This window comes from Pholcus phalangioides, unplaced genomic scaffold (assembly GCF_987345545.1).
Source record: "Pholcus phalangioides strain wild (caught in Gottingen) unplaced genomic scaffold, Ppha-v1.0 ptg000007l_1, whole genome shotgun sequence".
Taxonomy (NCBI): domain Eukaryota; kingdom Metazoa; phylum Arthropoda; class Arachnida; order Araneae; family Pholcidae; genus Pholcus; species Pholcus phalangioides.
In genome coordinates, this window is record NW_028301600.1 from 8,568,162 (window position 1) to 8,590,602 (window position 22,441).

A 22,441-nucleotide genomic window follows, 5' to 3' on the forward strand; every position below is an offset into this window, starting at 1 on the left:
GAAAAGCGTTGATCTTATGCAATACCAGTTTTATAGAACTAGAATCAAATGTGACGTAAAGAATGACTACAATCAATATATCAGAAACATCGAAACGTCACTCAAAAATCCCGAACGTTTTTGGTCATTTTTCAAAATTAAAAATAAGACGAAAGCCCAATCTATGACGTATCATAACAATATTTTATCTACTGATTCTGATATTGCTGATGCCTTCGCAGAATATTTTGTATCCATTTTCTCTACCAATAATCTTGATAACGTCGACATTAAATCGACTGCTGGATGTGCAATTGAAAATGACATAGTGAGCGTGAATAACATTACGGCTGGTGAAATTAGGCAATGTGTCAATGATCTCAAGAATACAAAATCTTTAGGTCTTGATGGGATTCCTGTATATATTGTTAAAGCTTGTGGGACTTTTTTGTATATCCTTTATTGATCATTTTTAATTTGTCTATAAAGTCTAGAATTTTTCCTCATGAATGGAAAAAATCCAACATAATTCCAATTTATAAGAAGGAAGATAAGGCCTGTAACAAACTACATAGACAGGTGGCAATTATTTCTTGTTTTTCAAATAATCTGTTATACTGTACACGCGAGAATATATCCTCAAATTAACAAACTCATATCAGTAAATCAACATGGTTTCATGCCCAAAAGATCTACTGTGACCAATTTGATGAACTTTAATCTTAACCATAATTGAATCAGATAATATATATATAGAAAAGCCCAATTGGATGTCATCTATACTGATTTTGCTAAGGCATTCGATAAAATTCATCATGCTATTTTATCTGAAAAATTAAGAACATTCGGCTTTAATTGTGAACTTGTGGATTGGTTCAGTAGTTATCGCCAAGGTAGAATTTGATATGTATTTTTCCGCGTTGAGCAAAAGTGTTAATGTAACATCCGGGGTCCCTCAGGGATAGATTTTAGGACCGTTCTGCTTTTTAATTTTCATAAATGATCCTGCTGAAGTTTTTGAAAAGTGTCTGATGTTCACCGATGATTTTCAGAATTATTGATAATGTTGAATCGTGCAATAGACTACAATATAAATCCTCTGTCTGCATGGTGTGATCGAAATTATTTAAATATTGATAAATGCTTTGTAATCACTTAGTCACAAAGATTCGCCCATAACTCAGCCATGCCATGTAAATAACATTGCTTTGTCAAGGACAGAGTCAACGACTGATCTTGGTGTCTTATATTCTTCTGATTTTACTTTCTCAAAACTCAAAACACATAAATGATATTGTTTTTGGTTCTTACTAAAAACTTGGCTACATTATGAGAATGACCAGAGATTTTGGATATACTAAAGTTCTAATTGTGCTGTTAAACTCTCTTATTCGATTCAAACTTGAATGTGCATGCATTATTTCAAACCCAGTCCATGATTACCAAACAAAATTATTGGAGTCTGTCCAATATAAATTTCTCAAGTATTTGTTTTTCAAAAAGTTCGTCGTTAATCATGATACTCTTACTACTACGGTTTTACGTTCGTTATTTCATGTTAGTCTAATTGATCGTATAGATTTTTTATTGATATCATTTTTCAATAAGTTATTTTATAATAAGATTGATTGTATACAAATTTTACACCAAGGGAATATTTATGTTCCAATGTATCGAACGAGATTTCATAATTTATTCGCAACTAAGATCTACAGATCAAATTTGAGTGATTTTGATCCAATTCATCGATTCAGTCATCTATATAATTGTCGAACAGAGCATCTAGATATTTTTTAATGTTTTTTTTTATTCTCATTTTTATATATTTTATGTTTAACTTTGCATTTATTTTTTTAATTTCCCTTTTTTATTGCATTTTAAAATCAACTTTATTTTTGACGTTTTAAACTATTTAAATTTTTTAGTCCATATGTGTGTGAGATTAATGTATATTTGATTTTATTTACTTTATACTTTTTGGTAGTTGTGGTCATGTCACCGGTTCTGTTGTACCCCTGTGTCAGGAAAGTTTCTTTCTCATGATTCGGCTCTTGGGAGAAATGGTCACCCACCTTCCTCCCTGGGTCCGTTACGTGCCTGGCCCAGGGTTTCAGGGATCGATCTAATTTATACAATTTTTGTCCTCATCATAAATTTAGTTTGGATTAATTAAACTAAATAAGTAGTAAAGATCTTGCTCCGACAGGGGGGGGGGGCTTTTATAAGACGAAGGAGTCACAAGATGAAAATAGGGTCCGAACGGGGCCATGATCTGAAAAAGGTAGAGAACCACTGATATAGACAACTCTTGGGTATGTCACATATCCATCTGCGTATGTTATCAAATTTCGTGATGTCACACATGTACGGGAATATCCCACTGTCTGAGCATGAAACTCGGAACATTCGCATGTCTCACATCTCACAATGTCAAATCTATCCATCAATTTGCAATAGGGTCACTTGATTCCTTCTGGGTGCAACATTATTTTTGACGCTGAATATACGAGAACATGATTTTCTTAAAATAATCTACGCCAGTGTGATACATGAAATAGCAAGGAAATGAAGGAACCTCATTCTTTTTAGAATAGCGTGAGCCGAAAATTCGCGGACGACTTCGCATCATTCAAAATGTCAGTCGAAGCGAAGTAGTTTTCGCGAAAATAAATCATATCATACATAATCCGAAAACTCCGAAAAAAAAGATGTTAACAAGCGTATGTTACGATAAATGTGAGAAATCGGTTATTATGCATACGTACCGTTGTGGTAAGTTTGTGTATTTTATTACTTTTAGCGATTATGCATGATAACTAAGTGTCCCTGGTAAATTTGATAAATATGGAAACAATTCCAAATGTGTCCCCTTGAGAGCAGCGATGAATTTTCCTTCTCTGAAACACCGATATCTCTTCATTGAGCCAGTTTTCCGTATCTGTTGTTATATCATATAGTGCGATTTATCATATTTAACAACGACGCGACGCTTGGAAACTATGCATAATCACCAGTAAAAGTGATAATCTTTTTTGTACATATTAAATGTACCAACGATGCTTGGGTACTATACATAATAACGAATTCGTATCTAACAAATTTTATGGTCATACCCTCATATAACGAACTTTTTTTAACAAATTCTTTGATTTAACGAATTTTCACAAGTTTTCGTGAGGAAAAAAAGAGACCCCAATGTAACTGTTATTTAACGAATTCTACAATCAGACACTTATGTACTTAATTCGTATCTGACGAATTCTACAATCGGATCTCGATATAACGAACTCTTATTTAGCAAATTTTTGTATCGTACCCCTGATATAATGAACTTTCATTTGACAAATTTTACGATTGTATACTGATATATTACGTGCTATTTTATCAAATTATAAAATGTTCGCTGATTAGGCATAATAACCGGTTTATTATGTATACTAAATATTTAATTATATAATATAATAATATATTATAATTTATATACAAATACAAATACAAATACAACGCCACAACAGGCAAAATGCCCAACGAGGTGGCTGATAAAAAGATGCCCATAAAAATATGGATGTCATATGTTTCAAAAATACAGCAACCCCATTAAAAATGCAATTAACACAAATTATAAACAATATATACACATGATAAAATATTATACAATGCCCATAAATAATACTTATGGTTGTCTTATTCTAAGAATGGATAGCTTCTCGATTTACCCCAACATGTTTATCGTATTTCTTTTTAAACGTGTCAATTGTGTTACAATTTACTACCTCCGGGGGTAAGCTATTCCATTTATTAACAACCCTATTGGAGAAAAATTCCCTGCGACACCATAACCTTGCATTGTCCCTCACCAATCGATACTGGTGTCCCCTTGTAAAAGCAGTCGATTGGCGGTGTACTAAAAGTTCATGGTCCATCCTATCCATCCCATTGAAAATTTTGAACACTTCGATCATATCTCCTCGACACCTGCGTTCATCCAATGTAAACATATTCAAAAAATGAAGTCTCTCTTCATAACTCAAGGCCTGTGTGCCAATAAGGACACGCGTAGCTCTTCTCTGCACCCCTTCAATCAAGTCTATGTCCCTCTGTAGGTATGGTCTCCAAAACCTTACAGCATACTCCAGTCCAGGACGAACTAAGCCTCGAAAAAGCGGAAGAATGACTTTAGGAGAACGCGAAGAGACCTTTTTGAAAATAAGACCAAGCATTCTATTCGCTTTTTTGACAACCGCTGAACAATGTTCAGAAAACTTAAGTCGCTCGTCAATGAGAATTCCCAAATCGGTGACTCTAGTTGCATCCGGGATAGTGACACCATTCAACTCGTAAGATAACCATGGGTTGTTCGAACCAAAATGAGCGACCATGCACTTAGCTACGCTAAACGTCATGCCCCATTCATTTGCCCATGCTGCAATCTTGTTTAAGTTGGTCTGGAGCAACTCCCTATCGCTTTCATTACCGATTACCCCCATTAGCTTCACATCATCTGCCAATTTGCTAGTAATTCCATCGATACCCTGATCGAGTTTGTCGATAAAAAGTGAAAAAAGTATGGGGCCAAGGACACTTCCCTGAGGAACCCCACTTGTGACGTCTGTCCAACCAGAGAATTCCCCGTTCACCATAACTCGTTGTGACCTATCTCTTAACCACGATTCTATCCAATTCAGCAAGTTGCCCCCTATTCCAATCTCGTGTAAACGCTTCAAGAGTTTGCCATGTTGGACCCGATCGAATGCCTTCTGGAAATCAAGGTAAACAACGTCGACATTTTTGCTCTTACCCAAAGCCTTAGTCACGTAATCATAGAAGCAAAGGAGGTTAGTTACACATGACTTCCCCTTCCTGAACCCATGCTGATTATCCGACAATACATTATTCTCGTCTATCCACTTCACAAACTGCCTTTTGATGATAATTTCCAAAATTTTCGAGAGGGAGCTCGTCAAACTCACTGGACGATAATTAGACACCACCTCTCTACTACCCTTCTTAAATATCGGAACAACGTTAGCCAGTTTCCAATCTCTCGGGACGATACCCTCAGCAACACTACTCCTGAATATCTGTGCGACTGGCCCCAACAATTCATTAGCACCTTCCCTGAGAACCCTGGGATAGATATCATCTGGTCCTGGTGCTTTGCTTGCACATACATTTCTTAGAAGATTTAGGACCTCCACGTCTTCTACTTGAATATCGTTGATGGTTTTATTACCCCATGCAACACCCGTATATCGAATATCATTATCTCCATTAAAAACCGACGCGAAAAAGTCATTGAAAGCACTACACATGCCTACATTGCTCTCTACCTTAGAGCCACCTATCGAGAGGGGGCCAACTGTCCCCTTGCATCCATTATTGACGTATCGAAAAAATGATTTTGGGTCAGAGCCAATGTTATCTGCCAACCTAGATTCAACTTCCTTTTTACTATCCCTTATCGCTTTCTTCAACAGTCTTCTTTTATCAGTAAACAATGATAGGTCACCACGTCCACTTTTATACTCTCTGAATGCTCTTTTCTTTTCAAGATAAAGGTTTCGCACGCTATCCGTGAACCATAGAGGGTGTGATGTACAAACACGCTTTTTTCGAACAAAGGGTATGACGTCGTGCAAAACAGAGGACAGCTTTGTACTAAATTCTTCCCATTGACTTACCACCCCTACTGATTCCAACCGGTCTTTGAAAACTTCCGCTAACCTTCTTCTCAAAACATCAAAGTTAGTTCTCCGAAAACAAGGAACCAGTCTTTTGTTATCAACCTTACCCGAGGAAAAGTTACAGTGAAATCTGACGATACGATGATCACTGGAAGAAAACTCTTCCCCCACCGAAACATGTTCAACTAGATCCTCAGAACTAGTAAGAACTAAATCCAAAATAGCAGTACCCCTAGTGGCTTCTGATACATGCTGATACAAAAAATTTTCGAGCACCAACTTAAGAAAGTCTCTTTCATACTGATTTCCAGATGAAAGGTTCTCCCAATCAATACCCGGGTTATTGAAATCCCCTAGTATGAGAACCCTCTTTCGCTTACACATGTAGGAAATTTCATCATGCATTTTGGCAATGTAGTTTTGATCCCTATTCGGTGGATTGTAACAAACCCCAACAATAAGCTTATGACGTCTTTTGCTCTCAAGTTCAACCCATATGGTTTCAATATCACTTCTCTGCACGTTACACTCTCTAGCCTTCAAACAGGATTTCACGTATATCAACACTCCACCCCCTTTCCTATCAGATCTATTTCTCAAAAAAGTATCGTATCCTGAGATGTGTAAGAAAGATTCATCCCCATCGTTTGCCCAAGATTCTGTAATGGCTATAAGATCCAAGCCCTCCACAACTATCATAGTTTCTAAAAAATCTTTCTTATTACCCAAGCTCCTGGCATTTATTAACACACATTTTAATTTGCCCGGTGATTTAGTGTCAATCGAGAAGCCATCCAAGTCAGAGGTGGGTAATTTTCCGTCAGTACTGTTGTGATTATCATTAACTAACCCGCATTCCCGACTACGTGGTCTGGGAGTAAAAAACCTGACCTAAGACTATCGTAAACCTCCCAGACCCCTCTCTTATTTAGATGGATCCCATCCGAACGAAGCCACCTATCGGTAAATGCGGGAAGCTCCAAGAACGTGACCCCAAGTGAGGAGCAAATGTCCTTCAGGGACAATTTATTATATAATATATAATAATAATAATAATAATAATATATAATAATAATAATAATATATAATAATAATAATATATAATAATAATAATAATATATAATAATAATAAATAAAAAATAAAATACTAAATTATACTAAATAGGTTTCTCACATTTACCGTAACACGTATATTAAATAACACAGAGAGAGCGTTCTGTAAAATAATATCTTAACGAGGCAAATAATCCATTTCAAAATCGAATGGAGAAGACGTCCATTTGATATCTAATCCAACTTTCATTCAGTTCAACAGCTATTCAGGTGAATATTGGAGATTTGCTTAGGGGTAGCTTCAAGTAGCGAAATACGCTGGTGGATTAAACTTGTAAAACTAAAGAGTTACAATTGTTGACGAAGCCTAGAAGCTCAATTACTTGATCTGTAAATTTCTCGTTTCCATTAGCTGGCTGCATAGCCTTTGGCATAAAAGAATTTGTTTTATAGGCCAGTAAAATTTTCTCTCTACTCTCTCTTATATACCCACCTCGAGGCATACGCAAGTTCAAATTGATTCGAACTCTAGAGAAAGAGGGTATTTTAATTAAACAACCAATGAAATAAAAACTAATCGGGCAAAAGATGGGAATTTAATAGGGCAATAAAACGGCACTTTTACTGCTTCCTCATACTCATAACACACAACTAATTTACATAACAATGCGTCATAATATTTGGATAAGAACTCAAAAGAGAAGACACATAATCCGCTAAATGGTATATCAAGTGGGTTTCTTCGCACAAGAATGAGAAGCTTACTATTCGAGATCGTGTTAGTACAAATGTATATCGAGTACCCTTGGGGAAATTAGAATGTTTTTCAATAAAATTCAATAAAGTCCTTAAAACTCCGTCTTTTCTCCCTTTTTTTTGGGATAGTCATTCATGTTTTAATAAACTGGGAAAGAGATTAATTCTTATTGATTAGATTTTGTTAAACAACACGTAGAAGCTAAATTACTGCTAAATTTTTCATTTCATACGTATACTCTGTTTGATCTAAAGAGATAATTAAAGGCATGGAAATTTTCCATGCTTAATAATCGAGAGTTTTCTCTGAAGATGCATTTAAAAAAAAAAATTTTAAACGCGTTGTTATTAATTATGACTGTATAGCTTCGTGACTTGAGTTTTGTGAATTTTACGAATTTGATACCTTTGGAAATAATTCAACGATAGAATTTTGTATTCTACTTGTAGCATATTTAATGAGTTTGGTTATTTAAGACACATCGTGATTTGTTTGTTTTTTTGTTCGCATTGTGATTTTTTGAATTTGTGTGTATATATATACAATATATGCACGGAAAATGTCTAAATATGAATTCCACGTTTCCTTTGAAGAAAGAATAATCTTTTTAAGATATTGCTTGTGTTAATTGACTTAGCTTTGAGAATAGCATATTTTTATCGGTTTTTTTTTTAGAAAAACCAGAAGTCTAAAACTTTTTGTTTTTAAATAACACATCAAATTACAAAGCCACGCGTGAAGACCATTTGCAGGAATTCCTTTCTTTCATATGCACTACGTTTTGCTTATATTTGGAGGTTTATTTCTAAACGAAATAAAGGAAATATTATATGCGTTTCATATAAGAAGCTTAAGGAATGAAAAGCAAAAATATGCCATCTCATATAAAAGATTCTCATATTTTTCGATATTGACAGATTCTTGTTTCGGTATATTGAGGCTTCTTTTTGAGCTTTTAATAAAAACTGATATTTATTCAAAGTAAAAAGAATAGGAATCATTTTTTATTATTACAAAATTTTTTTAAACAGTGAAATTGATAACGGAAACATTTTGTTGAAAAACGTTCCGTTAAAGGGACTATTGGAAAACAAAGAAATAAATTTTGGGGTTATTAAAAGTCGTTTTTTTACTATCAGATCATAAATGGATGTTTCATATTTTGCATCATCTTTTTACTAGATTTAAAATACAAATAAGGAATTGAATTTTGATTCTGATGTTCCTATTTTTTTTTCTTTTTAAAACTTCGATGTGGTGTCGGTTGGTAAAATTAAGAAGTAGTTGTTCAATGAACAATGAAAATGTTCTGAGAGAAAATTTACTCATTCAACACACATAATAAACACGCATAAAAAGTAATTTTTTGGAAATGTTTTTTATTTGCTACTTCCACGTTATTATTCTAAGGTGTTATAACATCATGTAAAATTATGAAATTCGTCCCACCTTTTTTTGAGGACATTTTTTTTTCCATTTGCATCACTAATAATGTTGCCAACATGGCAATATTATTTTCGAACGCCACAAAATCAATAATATTACAGACCGTATTATAAGCGTTCATTCTTATAGATATGCAAATAAACTGATGTCATTTTGACATGCAGTGATTGTGACACGATATGGAAAAGCAGCGAACAGTAATGTGCGAAAACAGTTCCAAACACGCGTCACTCTTATATGTAACAATGTTTTGTTATATGAGCCTCTTGCCACATAGCAGTTTTTATTTAATGTCAGTAACAGCACTAAAGCATAGCAAACGTTTGCACATGACTTTTTTTTTTGTAATGAGGAAGAGCGCAATAGAGAGAGTGAAACTCTCTAGAGTGTTAAACATTTCGGCCGATGTCCAAGTTTAGCCAAAGTGATCAAGTGGCACAATTTTTGTTTATCCGATGGGTAGTGGTAACATCTACAAAACAATTTCACAGTCAGTCACTTCACTGTATACACTGAAAATTAATTCGATGAGTGTTATTCAACAGTTTGTCTCGATTACACTGACCATGAGCTAAAATCTTGATCCTACAGCCATTCATGTTCCATTCGTACATCCATTGCAATCCCTAAAAACTTTTATAATCATGTCTTCAAACATGAATTCTCTTTAAATTGTTTTTGAAACAAAAATATATATAGATGGCAAATCCTCTTCTTTATTATTCAATAAACAGGGTGCAAGCTGGTTTTTTTTTCGAAAATAACTCTTTCCTTTCTTGTATACATTAACATTCGCAATTTTATGATTGTTTTAAATCCACTGTGACAGCATTTGTGAAACGAAGTTTCTAGTCCATCCAAAGGAGCAAGGATTAACAGAAGAAAACCTGAAAAAAATGAAATAAAAACTTTATTAATGTAAAATATCATGCGTTGAATTTAGAATATACAGGGTGCATATTAAAGTGCTTATATAGCCTATATGTTTCGGTAAATGTGATAAATGTGGTTGTTATACATACTTATCCAGCATTTTGATAAGTTTGATAAATTTAGGGAAATTTATTATATAATTATTTAATACTGTGTAATATGATTATATAATAAATTAATATAATTAATGTAATTATAAATGTTAATTATTTATCTAAATTTAGGTAAACGTGTTAATATTAGGGAAATTTATGAAACGATAAAATTCCCTAAATTTATCACTTTTATCGGCGATTATGCGTGGTACACAAGCGTCGTTGGTAAATTTGATAAACTTCCCTAAATTAATCACTTTTTCCGGCTACTATACATAGTATCCAAGTATCGTTGGGAAATTTAAAAAGAATTAAAAAATTATAATTTTTAACGTAGTTATGCATAACACCCAAGCGTCACGTCGTTGGTAACAAGATAAATCGCATTATATAATATACATAATAATTCATACATTTATTGTATTATTATATCGGGCACAATCGTAAAATTTGTTAACATTATATCGGGGTACGATTGCAAAATTCGTTATCATTATATCGGTGTCCGACTTTATTCATCACACATACTAGATTAATTTTTAATTTTTTTTCATACTTATCAATGACCAATTACACTAGCGTAATATGCATAATTACAGATAAAGACAGCAAGTTTCAAGTATTTATCAAATTTACCAACGACACTTGGCTATTATGCATGACCTCCGGTAAAAGTGATGATTTTTTTAGTATTTATGGAATTTCACAACGACGCTTGGGTATTATGCATATTCGCAAGTAAAAGTTGTAAATTTATCAAACTTACCAAGATGTAAGTATGCATAATAACCGGTTATTTTTTCAATTACAAAAATACAAAGAGATGTACGTATACAAACATCTACGCAACATACAAACATAACTTATATACACACACAAACATGTACGTAATACACACTCCATTGACCTAAAAGGACATGAATGTCCTTCCATCAGGTCTAGAATTGTTACTCAGTGATATTAGTTCAGCAAAAGCCTTATTATTGTGGTTTGTACAGGTTGGTAATTGTTTTATATAAAGCATATATATATATATATATATATATATATATATACGTATTTAATTTTTATATTACTGAAACAAAGGAAATACACATACAATTGAGTTGTTTTATTGTATTGTTGTATTATTGTTATAATACATTTTTCAGACTGGTGTTTATAGAGAATATAAAAGTATTGTTATTGGATCTTATGTAATTACTTGTATGATTAATTACACGATATAGATTAATTATTTTTGATGCGGTATATCTATAACTATTTTGGAATAAAGTTTTATTTGTTTTTTTGGCACTTGATATAAATTATTTAATCGAGATGAACCTCTGTTATGTTCCCTTTCTAATCATTTATCGTTTAAAAAAATGAGTATTTATTAGCCTATAAGTGTAGTTTTGTCTTATAGTTAGTTTGTGAAATTCTGTTGTATCGGTATCATACATAATAACCGATTTATCCCATTTATAGTAACATATACACCGTTTTTAACTTTGAACCATTGGTATTGCCCTAGTCTCTACTTGAGACCAGAAAAAAAATTATATACGTAAATCCCAGTGCTATATTAGTCGCGATATTTGAATTTTAAAAATGAGTATTTTCAAAAATTGGTTTACAAAGAAATTTTATTTTTATTATTTTTCAAAAATCAATTTTTTGTAAATTTTATTCTAATTTTTGATCTGCAATTTTTTCCCATGACCGTGAACAGAAATAATTTTTATTAAAAATAGAAAGAAAAGATAGTTTTTTCTCAAATTTCTTTTCTCCCCTGATTACACGAGATTTCCCAAAATCATAATCACAAGTTGTTTTAATTAAATGAAGTAAATTAATTTATAATTAATTAAAAATTAACTGGTTGGAAATTTATTAATTACAAAGAAAAACATGCTAAATTAATATACATTTTTCAAGCTTCCTATATGTTATTCAAATTTAAGTAACCAATTATCATATATAAAAAAAATTGTGCAATTTGGTCATAAATTAGAGGAGCGGTCAAAAATGGTCATGCGGAGTGTGGAGACGCATTATCAGGACGCATTATCATATACAGTAAAATCAATGACATATCTAAAACGTGTCTTTTATTTGAAAACGTTTTCCAATTAAAAGTGAGTAGATGAAATCATTGGTTCAAACGTTAAAAGCGTGTACAAGAACTTTACAATGCATCCTGTACAGATGATAATTTATAATTTATGATCGATTCATACTTCGAATTTCAGAATTGCATCTCATACAACATAGGTGAATAAATTAAATCTAAACATATTTTCGTGCTGCGTTTAGTCTTTTATATCACATATATGATCTAAAAATAATTACAGAGATTTTGGGAATGAATGTAGTGTCATGACAATGATTTTGCAACATCCTTTGTGAAAGTTATTTATGAAAAATATATTTCAGTTCATATCGCTTGGCATTTGTTAATACAGTACACTTTCTAATGTGAAAAATCCCACTCTTAAGAGATTAATGCAAATGAGAAAAAACATTTGTTGGCAACGACAATGAAAATTAATGCCATTTCTAAGTCAATGATTACGTGTATAAACCAAAATGATAAATACAGAAATATTTATCCATTCTTAATACATGTAAGCCGAACATATTACTAAGAACATAATGTGACACATACACGCAGTAAACCCGATAATATGTTTGATTAATCATTAAAGTAACTTCAGGCTCATTATACGTGAAGTTTTAATAAAACAAACAAACTCATGAAAAATAATAAATCGGTTTCTCTGAAATGAAGAAATATTGATTAACAAATTATCTAGAAAAAAAAATACGAATAAAATTGGAATATTTAAAAAAAAAAAGTAAAAGAGCGAAATTTTCATTATAATGCGAAATAACACATTTGAAACTCACTAAGTAAATGCAAATGAAAATATAATATTGAAAATAGAATTTCAATGGTTATGTTTAAAATAAGAAAATGTAAATTATTCATAGTTTGCGGACTATTTTAATTCTATTGCGAAGTCATTACCGAAGAGAAAGATTTCGAAAAGTGTCGAAATGATGATGTTATTTAGGAAATTTTCAAAGTATTATTGCCATTAGAAGAGTTCTTTATTTGTCTTTATTTCAAACAAACGAAATTTCTCAGTTTTTGAAAAAAATATTATTTTTTTTTTACTAATTCATACAATATTAAAAGAAAGTATCGAAACTATTCAAAGAATGCATGCTGAATAAAGCGTTGTTTTGGAATTTACCGCACCCATGGAGTTATTTCAACTAAAAAAAAAATTTAATTAAAAAATAAAACGAAAGAATTAAAAAAAATTGTGTTTATTTTGTGTTTTCTCAATTTTATTACAATTGTTTCTATGGTGCCATTACGTTAATTTGCTTAAAAATTCCACCATAGCTTTTTAAACAAAATTGAAATAAACAAAATTTAGTAGCGTTAAAGTAGTCAATGAAGTATTCAATGAAGTTGGGAGATTTTTTATGGTTTTATTAGAATGGGATGTTTTTTGGGTTGAGCATTTCGGTATTTTTTCGCGCGGTGTATTAACCCTTAATTGAAACAACCTTTTGAAAGAGACTTGAAATTCTAAGTGAAAAATAAAAACACCTATATAAAGTTGAGATATCTTTTCTCTCGTTCTAAATGCAATTGTTATAATAAAACTTTATCACAATAGTGGGACTATCGTTGCGTTTCCACTTTACTAAGAAGTATTGTTCATAAAACAGATGAAAATATAATATTTTATTGTGACTGTGTTCCAAAAATATGAGACTTAAAAAAATCAAGTGGAAAATGAAAAGCGGCAAATGTAAAATTAGGTTTACAAAATATTGAAGAAATCAAATTTGTAAAGGCCAAATTAGTAGAAGAGAGAGGATATTTGAGTTTTATTATTTTTATTATCATTTTTATTTATATACTACTACTTTTTACGTTCATAAAGTTCCTAGATTTTTCTTATTACGGATGAATGAATACAGATAGAACCTGTTTATTTAGTGTTTCCTTCAAAGTAACTATCTTGTGCAATTATGCATTTTTGCCATTGTCCATACAAAAATGTAATTGCGGAATGCAGGCCTTATTGTTTTTGTTATATCCTCCAGTGCTTCCATTGCTACTCGCTGCACTTCTTCAGAACCTGAGAATCGTTGCCTCTTAAGCAAATTTTTTATCCGAACAAAAAAAGAAACGGTCACACGGTGCAAGATCAGGGGAACAAGCTGTAAGCCAGCTATTCCTCTGATAAGGAATATTGTGCCGAATAAGCTGATATTGTGACAGGATATGAATGTGGTGTTTTGACATGTAATCTGGCACCGACAGGGACCCGTGAGTCCTTAAACGTCTACATGATTCAGTGAGACACAAGTGACCAGATATTTGGAAGACCAAATCGTGGGTGCTCCATCAAGGCAATGCGCCGATTCACAGGTCCCACCTGGTGTCAGATTACCAGTCAAAACATCACATTCCGATACTTTTACAACCAGCTAATTTTCCTAATTTTGTCCATGTGCCTCTTTCCTTTTTCCTCGGATAAACAATTTGCTTAAGGGGGCAACGATTCTAAGGTTCCAAAGAAGTGCAGCGAAGAGCGACGAAGGCAATGGAGGATATGACAGAAAAAGGCTTGCATTCCGCATTTAAAACTTTGTAGGAACAATGTCACAAAAATGCATAATTGTGCACAGGGCAGCACCTTCGAAGGAAACACCAACTACGTATATACAGGTTATATCTGTATTCATTCTTCCTTAAGAAAACAAGTCTAGGGACTTTTTGAATGTAGTAGTATATCCTGTACATTACAGAGTATAATAAAATCACCTAGGGATCATACGGTCCATAATGGTGATCACAGATATAAGTGATACAATTTATTTCATGTACATAATTCGAATAGATATAAAAATTTATATACTATTCGTATTCATCAGATCTAAATGAGAATCAGTTTTTCATTCTATTCTTAAATTCTGTGCTGATGAAGTCGCCGACTATCTTTTAATCCTGTTCAATGTTTCACTAAATTCTGCTACCCTCCCGAACGACTGGAAAATCAATAAAATTATTCCTATCCACAAAACGGGTTCACTTTCCAATCCCCTTAACTTCAGGCCAATAGCAATCACTTCCTCCTGCTGTAAAATCTTCGAGCATATTGTAGCAAAAGAAATCCGTATCCACTTAGACTCCATCAGCTTCTTTTTCCCCAACCAACACGGCTTTAGACAATCTCTCTCTACTACCTCTCAACTGGCCCTCTTCATCCACGACCTCTCTGAAGCCATTGATAAAAACCTACAAACTGATGTCGTATTCCTAGATTTCTCTAAAGCCTTTGATAAAGTTCCCCACGATAAACTTCTTCTCAAACTCTCCCGCCTTGGCCTTAACGTTCAATTACTTAATTGGGTGGAGGCTTTCCTAAAACACCGTAAACAGTTTGTTCATTTTAATGATCATAACTCGTCATCCGCCTCCGTAAAGTCTGGGACCCCTCAAGGATCGGTCCTCTCCCCGTTACTTTTCCTAATTTATATCAATGACCTTCCTCAATCCCTCAACTGCACCACTAGACTTTTTGCTGATGACTGTGTAATTTACCGTATCATTCACCATCAATCTGATCAAGAACTTCTCCAACATAACCTGGCTTCCATCGCCGACTGGTGTTCCCTATGGCAAATGCCAATGAATATCTCAAAAACGGTTCACATGAAAGTTACCCGTAAACTTCTTCCTCTTGAATACTCCTACTCCATCAATCATTTACCGTTATCCCAAGTTTCACATATCAAATACCTTGGTGTCATTATTTCAGCCGACCTACGTTGGAACAAACACATCGACTACATTTACCAGAAGTGTCTTAACAAACTTTTCTTCCACCGCCGCAATCTTAAACACTCTACTCGGGATATCAGACTTCTCTGTTACCAAACTTATATATCCCCCGTCCTCTCCTACGCCGCTGAAATCTGGGACCCTTACACCTCCAGTAATATAGACAAACTTGAATCTATTCAAAATAAATCCGCCCGATTTGTTCACGACTGCTGGTCATCTTTCATTTCTGTGTCCGAACTTAAAAATGAACTTCATCTCCTCCCTCTCTCTACTCTTCGTTTCATCTCTCGATTAACATTGCTTTATAAAATTTTCCATGGTCAGTTCAACATGGATACTTCTGGTATCTTAGCCAAATCATCCTACATCTCTAGAAGACTCGACCATTCCCTTAAAATAAAACCTATTTTTGCTTCCACTGACTGCTTTAAATACAGCTTCTTTCCTCATACCATTGGTGAATGGAACAAACTCCCAAGCTCTATTGTTGAATCTCCCTCTATCACTAGTTTTTTATCCAACATCAAACAATATCTTTGTCATTCTCAATCGCATCCCCTTGTATAGGCCCAAGGGCCAACAATATTGTATAAATAAATAAATAAATATTATTAGAATTCATTACACATATTGAGATTCAAATAATTTTCAAAGAAATCAGCATAAAATATTAATATTGGTATGAGGCAAACAGGAGTGTCAGTTTTTATAAAATATTAGTAAACATATTTCAATAAAATATAGGTAATATCAGTTATATATATATATATATAATGTTATATTTCAGAGTATTAGAGTAAAAAAATAGATGACCAATAAAAACAACAAGATGTTGGATATGATATTTAATACATATTGTTCAATATTTTTCATGGAAAGTATGATTTTTTTCAACGAATTTCAAAAGGAATGTTCAATTTTTTTTAATGAAATTGATCATACAAATAATTTTTTCCTTATCCGTTAAATCGTTAATTAGCTGTCGATTTATGAAGTCCACTCTCAGTTTTTTGTTCATTTTATGATGGAAGAAGACGAAAAGAAATATGTAGTCAGAATTCTCAGATACGAGAGAAGCTTTTCAGTATCATCAGCCTACTTTAATTGTAAAACTGATCGTGGGTATCTTTTTACGTGAATCTTTTAAATCATCTGACGATACTGGGTACATTCGCAAAAAGTCGTGTAACGAAATAATTTAAACGCTCATATCTCAGGAAATATTTGGAATCGATCAGTGTTTTGTATGTCTGCGGATAGATCTCGTTAAGACAAATCCAATGATACCACTCTGAATGAAACGAAGAACTTCTTTCATCGGAGAAGTTTATTGTTTTGTTCCACGTCGCCATCGGCTAATTTGGTTGCGAGCTGCTCCTGAGTTAGGAGGCTGTCTATTGCGCAGGCACGTTCAACCAAGAAAACACAGTGTTGTTAGGAAAGAAAATGTCTGTCTTCTGTAGCTTAATGGTAGAGCACGCGCCCTGAAAGTGAGAGGTTGGTGGATTGATTCCCCACAGAGGAATGCGACTTTTCTTTCCGATTATCTTCGCTTGGTATCCAGTCATCAGTACTTCGATACCACTCTGGTTTTAATACATCTTACGGTCTGGGCGCGAGACTGGCGGCCCGCTTTCGGGAGCAATTGTGTTTTACGCTTTTTTTAAAAATTATTATAACATACAAACATATATACAAGCACATACATAAACACATTCAACATACACTTTTGACCTCAAGGGACATACCTGTCCTTCCAGTAGGTCTGAAGGGTTTCTCCGTGGATTATTTTTCTTAGCAACAGCCTATTATGGTTTAGGTCGGTTTATAATTGTTCAATATAAAGCATATTTTTATTTTTGTATTTATGTAACAAAGAAATTTTACATACAGATGGATTGTATCATGTAGTTGTATTATTGTTGTAATATAGATTCTAGACCGGTATTCATAGAAAACGTGAATATATTGTTATTAGATCTTATGTCATTATTTGTATGATTGATTGTATGGTATAGATTCATTATTTTTTGAGCGGTGTATCTATAACTGTTTTGAAATAACGTTTTATTTGTTTTTGGCACTTTATATATGTTATTTAATCTAGATGACGTTCTATTTTGTTTCATTTCTAACCAATTATTGTTAAGAATGAAAATTTTATTAGTCTATAAACAAATTGTTTTCCGCTATATCTCGAGAGTTCGCAATGCAAATACAAGACAATGGTATTGTCTGTTTGCTATTCTAAGAACGAATCTGATGATACAAATTTCATTATTTCAGTACCTACGACGCAAAAGTAGGCCCAAAAAGTGCATTCACGACAGAACTTACAGCCGTGTTTATGTGTGTTTGCCACACAGCCTACCCTAATTTTTTACAGTTGCGCTCATGACCTGCGATGAGTTCTGCGGGCGATGAAATACGTGACACGTGTACATCTAGTATGATAATCTTTCTGATGCTAAAAAAAAGCGAGTGTAATTATGACAAGCTTTAAATTTCTATGTCAGAATGGGAATCAATACGCCATTACCATACAAACAATTACTAAGCACCCGCGTTTATACATGTTTGCCACATTTTAACGTTCAAGTGAGAGCTTTAAATGCACATGAATAGGAAAAACGGTGAAAACGTACATAAACACGCCATCATATCATCATACGTACGCCTCTTTTGTCGAGATTTTCTACGCTTGTCTGGCAATAAAAATGCGTAAAAAAAAAAGCTCTTCTTCAATATTATTCCGTACTTTCAGGAAAGAGAATTGAATAAACGTTCCGAATGGAAATTTGTTTATTTATCTATTTTTTTGTCACCACCCGTTGAGACTTTTTCGGCCGGTTTTTTTTGAATGACAAGCTAAAATTGTTGTTACCCATGACAAAGAAGAGGGCAAAGACAAATCAATATGCGACTGACAATTTTTTTCCTATTACGTATGCATGTTGCAGGAGGAAGAGACTGCTTTCAATGTACGTGATGCACAATTTAGCAGTTGTTGTGAAGACCATTGTTTACTCTTCACAAAGAAGTATCGAATCGATACATTTATTCGGTGATCAATAAGGATTCACAGTGACAAGTGCTCAGGGGAGGTGGTGGAAAAATGAGGCCTTGCCTTGAATGCGTGCGAGTTGTTGGAAGCACTTTTCGCAAATCGATTGGATGGGTGTTGCGTAATGCTTTGTTGCATTAATCACAACCACAACCCAGGCTGCACATTGGCATAAGAGGGAGAACTGAAAAAAAAAGCTGACAGTCTCAATCTTCACAGAAACAGACCTTTCTTTCAAGTACACATTAAACTTGGATACCCCCTTTTTTACACACACAATGCTTTTCACTATTCAATAAAAGGTATTTGTTATTTATTTATTAGAAAAAAATATTCATCATATTTTACGTGTTACAATTTCTTTTATATTAGCCATTGAAGTTCGTCAAAATTGACATCTAAATTTATTAGATATGACGAGAGATCGAAGAAGGAGAAATAGAAAATACGGAGGGGAAAAATATATATATATTGTAAGGATTTATCAACTTTTCCTTTGAAAATTGTCATTTTGAAACTTCGAAACAGAATTCTTTCTTAGGAATTTGGAGGGGCTCTTCCGTATTGGAAATTTAAATTGCCTTTCAAAGTATGTATAAAAAAAAGACAAGGAAAAAAAACCAATCACGGTTGTGCTCGTTTCTTGCACAACATTTCCAGTAACTTTGCGAATCGATATGGAAAATTCTACGAAGAAACGAAATATACCACAATGCACTTTTTTTTACAGTTATGTATTTCAATTTTTGTACATTTTCCTGCTGAAATATTTTTGCCAAAAAAAAAAAAAATCAAATAAATATACTGTGCAGTATTTTTTCTAAAATATAAGAATGTTTCGATGCTCTGTGCTATAATATTATAACGGAATCATTCCATTTGAACAGTACATTTTTATGCTTTATTTTGATATGGTAGTCCCGATGTTTCTGTGGATTGTTCTGCTCTGAATTTCTACCGTATTCTAAATTGGCAAGGTAGTGAAATGGGAGTAACACCTTTTGGACAAATAATAGAATTGTCATTTTTTTGTATTCTGTGAAGTAAATGCAAGACGGTTTTTCTCTTGATCTATTTCACAAAGTAGTAATTCTCCAGAGAGAGAGTAGTAGGCATCCTAGTAGTAGAAATCCCGTTGAAAATGCGGGCCCTTTTATAAAAAAGGTCGAATTGGCTAAAATTACAGGAACGTCCCATAAAATACGGACGTATATATATATATATATATATCAGTTTCCGACCTGAGAACTGAAAAGGCAGCGCATTCCTGTTAAACAGCATATACGTTGTCCATGAAGGATAGATCATACTCATATACAGTACAGTACTCATACTCGTATAATGCTTTACCCAAGTCTTGTTTTACTCATTTGTCGCAGACAAAAATTTCTAAAAGTGGAAATGTTTTAAATGAAGTAAACATTAATATTATGGTACTTTTACTTGAAGAAATTAATTTTTCCAAAAATCCAAAATAAACTTTTATATTTATCCCTGAGCCCTATAGTCGCACATAGAAAAAGTTTGTCCTAGTAGTAATATGACGACCGAAACAACTTTCATCACAACAGAAAAAAAAGTTAATCGAGATATTTAATTTAAAAATTTGCAATTTTTTTATTTTTTCGTGCTTGAAAATCATCTCTTTACCTGTCATTGAGAGGTTGGGGTAAAGAATATACAAATGCAAGGCCACGACAGGCAATATGCCCAACGAGGTGGCGGAGAAAAAGATGCCCATAATACACACTATTTTGCAAAAAAAAATAAAGCACCGGTTACGGAACCATTTGTTACGGTCAGTTTTCTGCACACGAAGGCTAGTTAGACCAGGACCTACAATTTATTGCCGATTCCTTCTGTGGTCATGTTGTCGCCTTTTCTATTGAACCTCCACGCCACTAAGTGAATGTTTTTTATGTGTTTTTGTGTTACTGCATTTGATTTTAATGCTTTGTGTTGCTGTATTCGATTTTAATGTTTTGTATTTTGTACAGTTGTTATGGTTTTGAACAATTGGAAAAAATATATAAATTCGATACATAGATCAATATTGAAATAAAACTGAACAATAATAGTATTATAAAGCTTCAAATAAAAACATACATGCCAAGAAATACAATTTCTTCCATCAAACTCATAACAGCTCTAATGACCGGAAAACCATCATCGACCTATTCTGCAGCGGTTGAAGTTATATAAATGTTATCCTGATAGTAATTTATAGTATTTTTTTTGTTCCCAGAAAGCAAATCTAGATCATTGTGTCGGGAAAGAATCTAGTAAATGAATTCCTCCAGGCTAAAGAATCTTGAACGACAAAACACGAATTTTTTTTCCTTTTGTTCAGGCAAGATAACTTGATGTTCTGCGAGCAATTTGTCATTTTATTCAGAAAAAAAAATTTCTTGATCTTTCCCCAAAAAAATATAAAAAAAATAATAAGAAAAAGAGCTTCTCTCCCTCCCTACACCCAACATCAAGGTTCTTAATCTTTCTACCTTGAAACATAAGAGACAGTAGATGGTTGTGTCTAAGGCAACAGCAAATATGGTTTTAGCTGAGCTCCTTGACTTCTTTCCGCCATTCTTCTTGAAGTTAATGTCTTGTCTTAAGCCAGCTTTCAATTTCCCCGCCACAATCCTGCACACAACGGAGAATTCTTTCAAAGGATTAAGAAAAGACGAAAATATATATCAAGGGTTGATCTTTAGGTTGGAGAAAGTTAATGGAATTCTGTCCAGCGAGAAGTTGAGGGGGTAATGAAGGATATCCAAGAGGCTCTTGTCAAACCCTTGAGAAATATTAATACGGGAAAAAATGAATTAAAAATATTGATTGCATAGGAAAATATAAGAGTAAGAAATCAAGCAAATTTCTTCTATTAAAGTCCATTACTTTTTAACGAGATATTCTTAGATAGCCCAAATGATTGATTAGATATTGAATAATTCGATCAGATAGCAATGTGTATATATATATATATTTTATCCCGAAACACCAATTTTCAGATATATCTTGATTGGATTGGGAGCAACTCTGAAATTTTAATAGGAAATATGTGTAAAGATCGTTTATCAAATCATGAATCAAAAAAATGAAAATTTATAGCTTTACCTGAACATGTATTCTAGCCAACGATTCCATTAGAATCGGAATGCTTTGGGTAATAAATATATTCCTTTGTATTTTTATTACAACGAATGAAGTTAAAACTTTTAAAATTGAATATTAAAGTGTGTATGACGTGAATATTTTTTTATGGATTGAAAGCAGCACAGAATGATTGATTGGGACGCGAATTAAACACACTAAATATTTTATTGCCAATGGATGAATAAAAATGAGTTTTAGAAGATTTTTGGGATGATGGATTGATAGATTTGAAATGCTATTCATGCGTATTGTACCAGTCGAAATACAGTAAGGTTAAACAATGTTGAACACTAATCAATTAATATTTCTAAAAATTGTCTGAAATATATAGGCTTATGTTCAAAGTATTTTATCGGCAAAGTAAGAAATTCAATATTCTATAAAATGCCTGATGATTTTAGGAAAAGTATGGAATAC

The 22,441-nt window shown here is 33.1% G+C and overlaps 1 protein-coding gene across 1 annotated transcript in view; it reads right to left on the minus strand.

The window, feature by feature from the left end:
- Positions 1-8,832: 8,832 nt before the first annotated feature.
- LOC149084890 (carbonic anhydrase-related protein 10-like) overlaps positions 8,833-22,441 on the minus strand; it is a 353,124-nt gene continuing 339,515 nt past the window's right edge. The window contains exon 11 of the mRNA XM_089232625.1: positions 8,833-9,806. The gene's annotated coding sequence lies outside the window, so the exon portion shown is untranslated. The remainder of the gene's footprint in view (positions 9,807-22,441) is intronic.